The following is a 7,745-nucleotide window of genomic DNA, read 5'->3' as shown; positions in this document are numbered from 1 at the left end:
ATCTAGTACCAAGTTTAGACCACAAAGTCTTTCAAAAGTAACTCAAGAACTTTACATCTCTATCACTAACAATGGTCTTAGGCATGCCATGTAGACGGACAATTTCTTTGAAGAACAAATTAGCAATATGAGATGCATCGTTAGTTTTGTGATAGGGGATAAAATGTGCCATCTTAGAGAATCTGTCAACCACGACAAAGATGGAATCATTACCCTTTGGTGACCTAGGTAGTCCTAAGACAAAGTCCATAGACAAGTCTACCCAAGGATAGTGAGGAATAGGCAATGGGGTATACAGGCCGTATGGATTTGTTTTAGACTTCGCCTTATGACAAGTGACACATCTACCAACCATGCGTTCGACATCCCTACGCATGTAAGGCCAGTAAAATTGCTTTTGTAACATGGCTAGAGTCTCACCAATGCTAAAGTGTCCCATGAGACCACCACTATGTGCCTCTCGAATCAAAAGATCACGAATGGAAGAGTTAGGGACACACAACTTATCCACATAAAACAAAAATCCATTGTGCAAGAAATACTTTCTATGTGGACTCTTCATAGAAGATGCATAGACTTCCCCAAAGTCATGGTCATGGGCATATATCTCTTTGAGCATCTCAAACCCTAACAACTTGGCATCAAGAACAGCAAGCAAAGAATGTCTACAAGATAAGGCATCAGCTATCATATTCATTTTGCCAGTTTTGTACTTAATGACATAGGAGAAGGTGTCGATGAAACTTACCCATTTGGCATGGCGCTTGCTTAACTTTGGTTGGCCCTTGAGAAATTTCCAGGATTCGTGATCAGTGTGTATCACGAACTCTGTTGGGCGGAGGTAGTGTTGCCAGGTTTCCAATGCTCTTGCAAGTGCGTAAAGCTCTTTGTCGTATGTGGGTAGTTCAGGGCAGCGCCTCCCAGCTTCTCATTGAAGAATGCACAAGGCCTCTTGTCTTGCATGAGGGCAGCGCCAATACTTACACCAGAAGCATCACATTCAATTTCAAAAGTCTTGTTAAAGTTAGGTAATGCTAGAACAGGTGCATGTGTGAGTTTGTCCTTGAGGGTAAGAAATGCTTGTTCTTAAGCTTCCCCCCAATGGAATTTGTCATTCTTCTTGGTCACGGCGATCAATGGGGTGGCAATGGTGCTGAAATCTTTGACAAATCGCCGGTAGAAGCCCGCCAATCCATGGAAGCTGCGTACCTCGTGGACGGATGTTGGAGTTGGCCATTGCTTGATGGCCTCGATCTTGGAGTCATCTACTTTGATGCCCTGTGAACTCACAACATAACCTAAAAACATGAGCTTATTAGTACAAAAGGTGCACTTCTTAAGGTTGGCGTATAGACGCACCTCTCGAAGTGTATTAAGAACTAGTCTCAAATGCTCCATGTGCTTATGTTCACTGCGACTATATATTAGAATATCATCAAAATAAACAATGACAAATTTCCCAATGAAATGCCTCAAGACATGGTTCATTAACCGCATGAATGTACTAGGGGAATTAGTCAACCCAAAAGGCATGACTAGCCACTCATAGAGACCATGTTTGGTTTTGAAAGCCGTTTTCCATTCATCGCGTTCTTTCATCCTAATTTGATGATAGCCACTCCTTAAGTCAATTTTAGTGAATATAATAGCACCATCGAGTTCATCAAGCATATCATTTAGTCTAGGGATGGGATGACAATATTTAATAGTAATAGCATTAACGGCCCTACAGTCAGTGCACATGCGCCAAGTACCATCCTTTTTGGGGACAAGTATCACAGGCACAGCACAAGAACTTAGACTTTCTTTTACCCAACCCTTACCTAATAGGCCATCAACTTGTCGTTGAAGCTCCTTTGTCTCCTCTGGACCCATGCGGTAGGCCGGTTTGTTGGGTAGTGGTGCTCCAAGAATCAGGTCTATTTGGTGCTCAATCCCTCGAATGGGTGGTAAACCATCAGGGACCTCATCAGGGAACACATCCTCGAATTCCTGTAAAAGAGCAACTATACTAAAAGGCAATGCCTTATCGAGCTCAGCAGCATCTAAAAGCACATGTTTGCAAATCATGAGAAGTACAGGCTGATCAGAATTCACAACTTTTCTAACGCCCTTAGTCTTAATGATCATGTTTTGCTTCCTAGTAGTAGGTGTAATGGGTGAATTGTCATGCGTAACACTAGGTGTGCTCACTTGACCCTTGGTCGATTGCTCACTTGTAGAAGTAGAGCTTTTGCCAGGGTCGACCGCCTTTTGTTTCCTCCTTTGACGGTCCTGTTCACACTCTTTTCGTAGCTTAAGTTGGTCCTCATACACTTGTGCAGGTGTGAGTGGTGTGAGGACCTTACGTTTGCCCTCGTGTAAAAGTGTGTACTTATTTGTACTTCCGTCGAATGTGGCATGTTTGTCACATTGCCAAGGTCTCCCCAAGATGACATGTGTAGCATGCATAGGAACGACGTCATACACAACTTCATCAATGTAAGTACCAATGGAAAAGGGAACGCGTACCTGTTTGAAGACACGTACCTCTCCATCCTCACTTAGCCATTGGAGGCGGTAAGGGTGTGGATGTCTAGTAGTTGGAAGGCCTAAACTCGCCACATTCGTGCAACTCCCACCGTCGATGATGAGGCTACACACTTTGTCACCTACTTTACAACGAGTGTAAAATAAGTTCTCTCTTTGTAATTGGTCGCCCTCCTTAACTCGGGCAGTTAGCATTCGTCGTGCCACCAAGCAACCTACTTCTCCTTATGTAGGAGAGCAATCTTCCTCAACCGAGTCTTCCTCCAGGCATTCACCTTTGATTAATCCAGGCATCTCCTTACAATCGTCATCATCGGACACGATCTCGCCGTTGTGAGTGATTAACATGACCTTTTGGTTGGGATATTGAGACTGAATATGTCCAAACCCTTGGCATTTAACACACTTGATGTCCCTATTCCTAGTTTTAGGAGTCTCATGTGGTGCCTTAGAAGTAGACTTGGATGCACAGCTTTGTTAGGGGTAAAATTGGTATTACGATTAGAGGCATTACCTTGAATTAGGCTAGAAGGAGTTGGTGTAGCTGAATTTCCAGCTTCGTGGGTTGTTCTCCATGGTATGTTTCCCTTCCAGGAAGGGAAGTTGGAAGTTTGGAAGGCACGGGTTCCACACCTCAGTTTTTTTCCCCTCTCGGCCTTGATAGCTAGTTCAAGAAGGTCATAGATGTCCAAATAATGTTGGAGCTCCAAGGCTTCTTGAATGTCAGGATTGAGACCTTTAAGAAACCTAGCCATGGTCGCTTCACCATCTTCTTGAATATTTGCCCTCATCATGGCCATCTCGATCTCCTTATAATAGTCCTCTACACTCATGTTGCCTTGAGTGAGGGTTTGCAGTTTGGAGTGGAGATCTCGATTGTAGTAGCTTGGAACGAATCTCTTACGCATCAATGCCTTGAGCTCTCGCCAAGTTCGGACTCGTGGTTCTCCCATTCTCTTCCTATGGGTCCTCACTTGGTCCCACCAGACTAAGCTTAGTCGGTGAACTCAACGGTGGCAACTTTCACTTTTTGTTCCTCACTATAATCATAGCAGTTGAAGACCATCTCGATGCGGCCTTCCCATTCCAAGTAAGTTTCAGGGTCACTTTTGCCTTTGAACGCGGGCACTTAAATTTTAAGTCCCTTGAGTTCGTTCTTAGATGTGTCCCCTCTAGGCTTCTATGGTCGTTCCTCATCCTCACTAGCGGAGTAGCCCTCGCTATTTGCCTCTTTGGTGCCATGGTTACTTCGGTTGTGAGACCTTGAATGGGAGCCTCGTGTGAGGCTCTTGGATAGCTTGTCAAACTGAGAGTGCAACTCCTCCATTTGTTGCTCACTGATTCGCCTGAACTCGTTTTTCATGGTGGTGAACATCAAGGAGTAGTCTGTGGTTGGGTGTTGTTGCTCCATGTCCCTCTTTATGCCCTGCAAAAGGTTAGTAACAAGAAAAATAATGCAAGTATATCCTCACTTCATTCCTTTAATGTATCACTCTCTCTCATGTTTATCACTCAAAGCACTCTTTAAAAATCTTACCCAATACCTTTACCTGTCGGTTTAGGTAGGTGAGAAATGCCGCTCAAGTCTAATAATTGTCACTAACTTTTTCCACAAGAGTAATCAAGTAGGCAAGACACAAATGGTAGTAGAGAATGAAGCAGGAATGGCTGAATTTGGTAAGAGATAAGGTGGCGGACAGCAAGTGGAGAAGTGCTAATATGAACACAAGAGAAAGAAACCCTAGCTTCCTAAAAAGTAGGAGTGGTTTCCTAAAACGTATGAGAGAATATAGGAGAGTAGCCAAGTGGAAAGCAAAGGAGTTATCAGAGTGTTTTACTCAGTTCCCTAAATTGATTTGGAAAACAAGTTGGTTTTGGAAACTTTTTAGAAAACCTTCCTTGAACAACTTTTAGAAACTTCCAAACTCCTTTCCAAGAAGACTTATAAATCAGATTTGGTTTCTAACTTTTCCAACCAAAATTTCAGATTTTTTTCTCCTTCCCAAACTCCCTCACCAAGGTCGGTTGGGACTCTATAAACCCTTCTTCACAGCTGCACTTTCATGCACAAATCAGTTTTGGTCTTTTTACTCTCAAGAGGCAAGCAATTAGATTCTTCCTCCCTTGTGCAAACACTCCAACAGTCTCGGCTATGGGGTCCCAACAAGAAGAGGTAAGTGATCTCACATAAATTTCTTCCCCACGGGTTGCTCAAGGCCCTCCCAAGAAATTTACTCCCACTCCACGGAGATCCTTTACCATTGCACGAGAGTATAGGAAGTTGCTTATTTGAAGGGAGGTTCAAGTTTTCACGAAACAAGGTGGTCAAGAAATTCAAGAACCTCGAAGGGTGGTTCAAGTGATCAAGGCTCAAAGTGATCAAGAATTTCAAGAAGAGGTAGGTCAAAACTTTTGAGCACTTTTTTCTTGTGCAATTTTCTGTTTTAGGGAACAAAGATATGATGTAAGGCTGGTTTAGGCATTAAAGTTCAACTTCCCTTTTCTTTTTCTTGTGTCACCCGAATGCTCTTCTTTCTTTTCTTTTCATTTCTGTTTTTTTTTTACTTAAGAGCAACTCAAATACTTGGCCGAATGGATCAAGACCAAAATCTGGTTAGCCCTCTATCTTTCCACAATCAACGAACAAGAGCCACAAGTTCTTGCAAGAACTCTCCAAGAAACTTTCAAGGACTTCAAGAGTTTTGAGATTAGCTTCAAGAACCTCAAGCAACCCAATATTCTTGTAGGTTTCCTTCAAGATTCACAATACCAACAAGTTCTTACCGAAAACCAAATTAGAAAAATTAAATAAAACAACTTGCATAACCGAAATAAACTTGGACAGAATTGGAAACAAGAACCCTAGCGCAAAACACAAACCCTAGCCACACAAGAAACCCTACCCGCCGCCCCTTGAACTTGCTTTTGTTCACGGATAGGTTGAGGCTTCCATTACACGCACTACTTGGACAGAGTTTTGGTGCAACAAGCGACACAAGATGTGGTCAGATTTGCCAAGGCAACAACTTCACACGCATGGACAGATTTGACACCAAACCCTAGCAAGGATTGAAGGTAACTATCGACTTATTACCAAGAAGCAAATGCGGGCAGATTGTATGCAACTAGCGACTCAACAACGAGGGCCAAGTGGCGGACAGAATTACAACTCAACAAACGATCTAAAACATGGACATAATTGTGACTCAACAAACGATGAAACACGGACAGAATTGTGACTCAACAAATGATGAAACACGGACAGAATTGTAACCAATTAAGGAATCAACAACACAAGCAAGTTCTGGGCAGATTGGTGACAACCTACGGCCAGAATTTTGACACAACACAAAACACAAACGGCGGACAGATTTGTTTTTCTTTTTCTTTTTGATGAATACTGTAACAGCCCCACTTTCCCCTAAGGCGAACCAAAGGGGTTAGCGGACTGCCTGCCCAGCTCTCGCCAGGACTACGGATCAGATTAGAGCTATCTGCTTCATTCCGGAACTTACAAACGCGCGTAAACAAATCAAAATAGTAAAATAACCCAAAATAAAATAAAATGAAATCCGGAGCCGGCCATGAATAGTAACCGACCCGTCAGAACCCAACCGAAATAGCTAACATACATTCACATCTGAACTTTAGCGTTTACAAATCAAAATGACATACAAAAGCTTTCAAAAGTTAATACATATACACGGTTTGCCAAATCAAAAGAGAAAACGCCCCAAAAGTACACTTAGGGTTTTAATACATGAGTTATACATAAGATATGTTCAACTAGCTCAATTTGGCAGCCATTTGTCAAATCCAGACCAAAAGGGTTTATTTTCCTGTAAGGAAAACAAAAGGAACGGAAAGGGGTGAGCTTGCGCTCAATGAGGTACCAAACAGATAGCATTAAAATCATGGCATTTCACATTTAACAAATCAGATACACATGTCAGATGTAAAGCAAAGGAACCAATGATTCAAATCAGAAGGATACGGGTGGCTCTCAGGAGCCAAATTTCCAGCGCAGTACTTGATCCAAACCGGTTGACTCTCCGTCAACGTATATAAAACCAACGCATCCGTAGACCCCTCTTAACACCGAATTCCGTCCACCAAACAGCCCTTTACCGGGCCCGCTCACCTCAAACGAACAAAATGGTAATACTCGAGTATACCCGGAATCAAGGGTCTCAATACCCAAAATCCCCGAACAGACTACCGTGGTTCGTTATCTAATCGTCCAGGCCCTTGCCGGCCCGACTCGAATAACTTAGCCACAGGACTGAGCTCATAGGTCATAGAAATCCGAACAGATGCAGACACAGATAACAGATTCAAATTTTGCATAGTAAATTGACATATGAACAGACAAGAGAACGAGTGTGATAAAGTACACCCTCGTCTCAAACAAATAAACAGATTGCAGAGCAGAAATCAAGTTAAACATCAATGGAGGGGAGTGGTACACTCACCGGCTCAACTTCAAAAGTTTTCACTTCAGATTGGCCTTAATCGCCAAGAAACCCTAAAATAATCAAAGTAAACTAATTGAAGGTTTCATATCCAAAATCGAGTAAACGAAATGCACAAGTGAGGCTCGACTACACGTCGTACGCCTTGCCAATTAAATACTAATGCAAGGGTGGAAAACATGATTTTCTTGGAAACAAAAAGGTAACATGAAGACATAGGCGCAAACAACCCAAAAGCCTTTCATTTCCACCAAAAGGAAAATCCAACTTAAAGGAACCAAACGGCCTAGAAAATCGGGCAGCACCTCCCCTAAAATTCTTACTTTTCCAGCCATTAAGGCTTCATTATTTCCTCAAATCAGTCCCAACATTTCACACAAAAGTCATCTCATTTCCCAAAAGCCGTTCACTAGGCTCAAAGTAGTACAAGTACAAAAGTTAGCTAGGAAATGACCGGAATAAGAGTAAGCCTTAAAACATGTAAGCAAGTACAATGAGACTCGATAACGAGTCATAAAACCATGCCAACCACAACCCCAATAAGGTTTCATATGCATATATAAGCATTATAGCAAACCAGAAAATCAGGAAATGTAGCCATCTTGGCCATAACAACAAAAACAGTTTTGCCTTCATTATGCGGTAATGGCACAAATTGCGCTACGCTTATCGGATGAGGGTGTAAGACCCACCATCTCGAAGCTAAAAGACAGGGCTACAACAATGTAGAAGACCACTCAGTCC

The sequence above is a fragment of the Coffea arabica genome, chromosome 11c (genome assembly GCF_036785885.1).
Source record: "Coffea arabica cultivar ET-39 chromosome 11c, Coffea Arabica ET-39 HiFi, whole genome shotgun sequence".
NCBI lineage: Eukaryota > Viridiplantae > Streptophyta > Magnoliopsida > Gentianales > Rubiaceae > Coffea > Coffea arabica.
The sequence above is the reverse complement of the archived record's forward strand: the minus strand, read 5'-3'. Positions refer to the sequence as shown.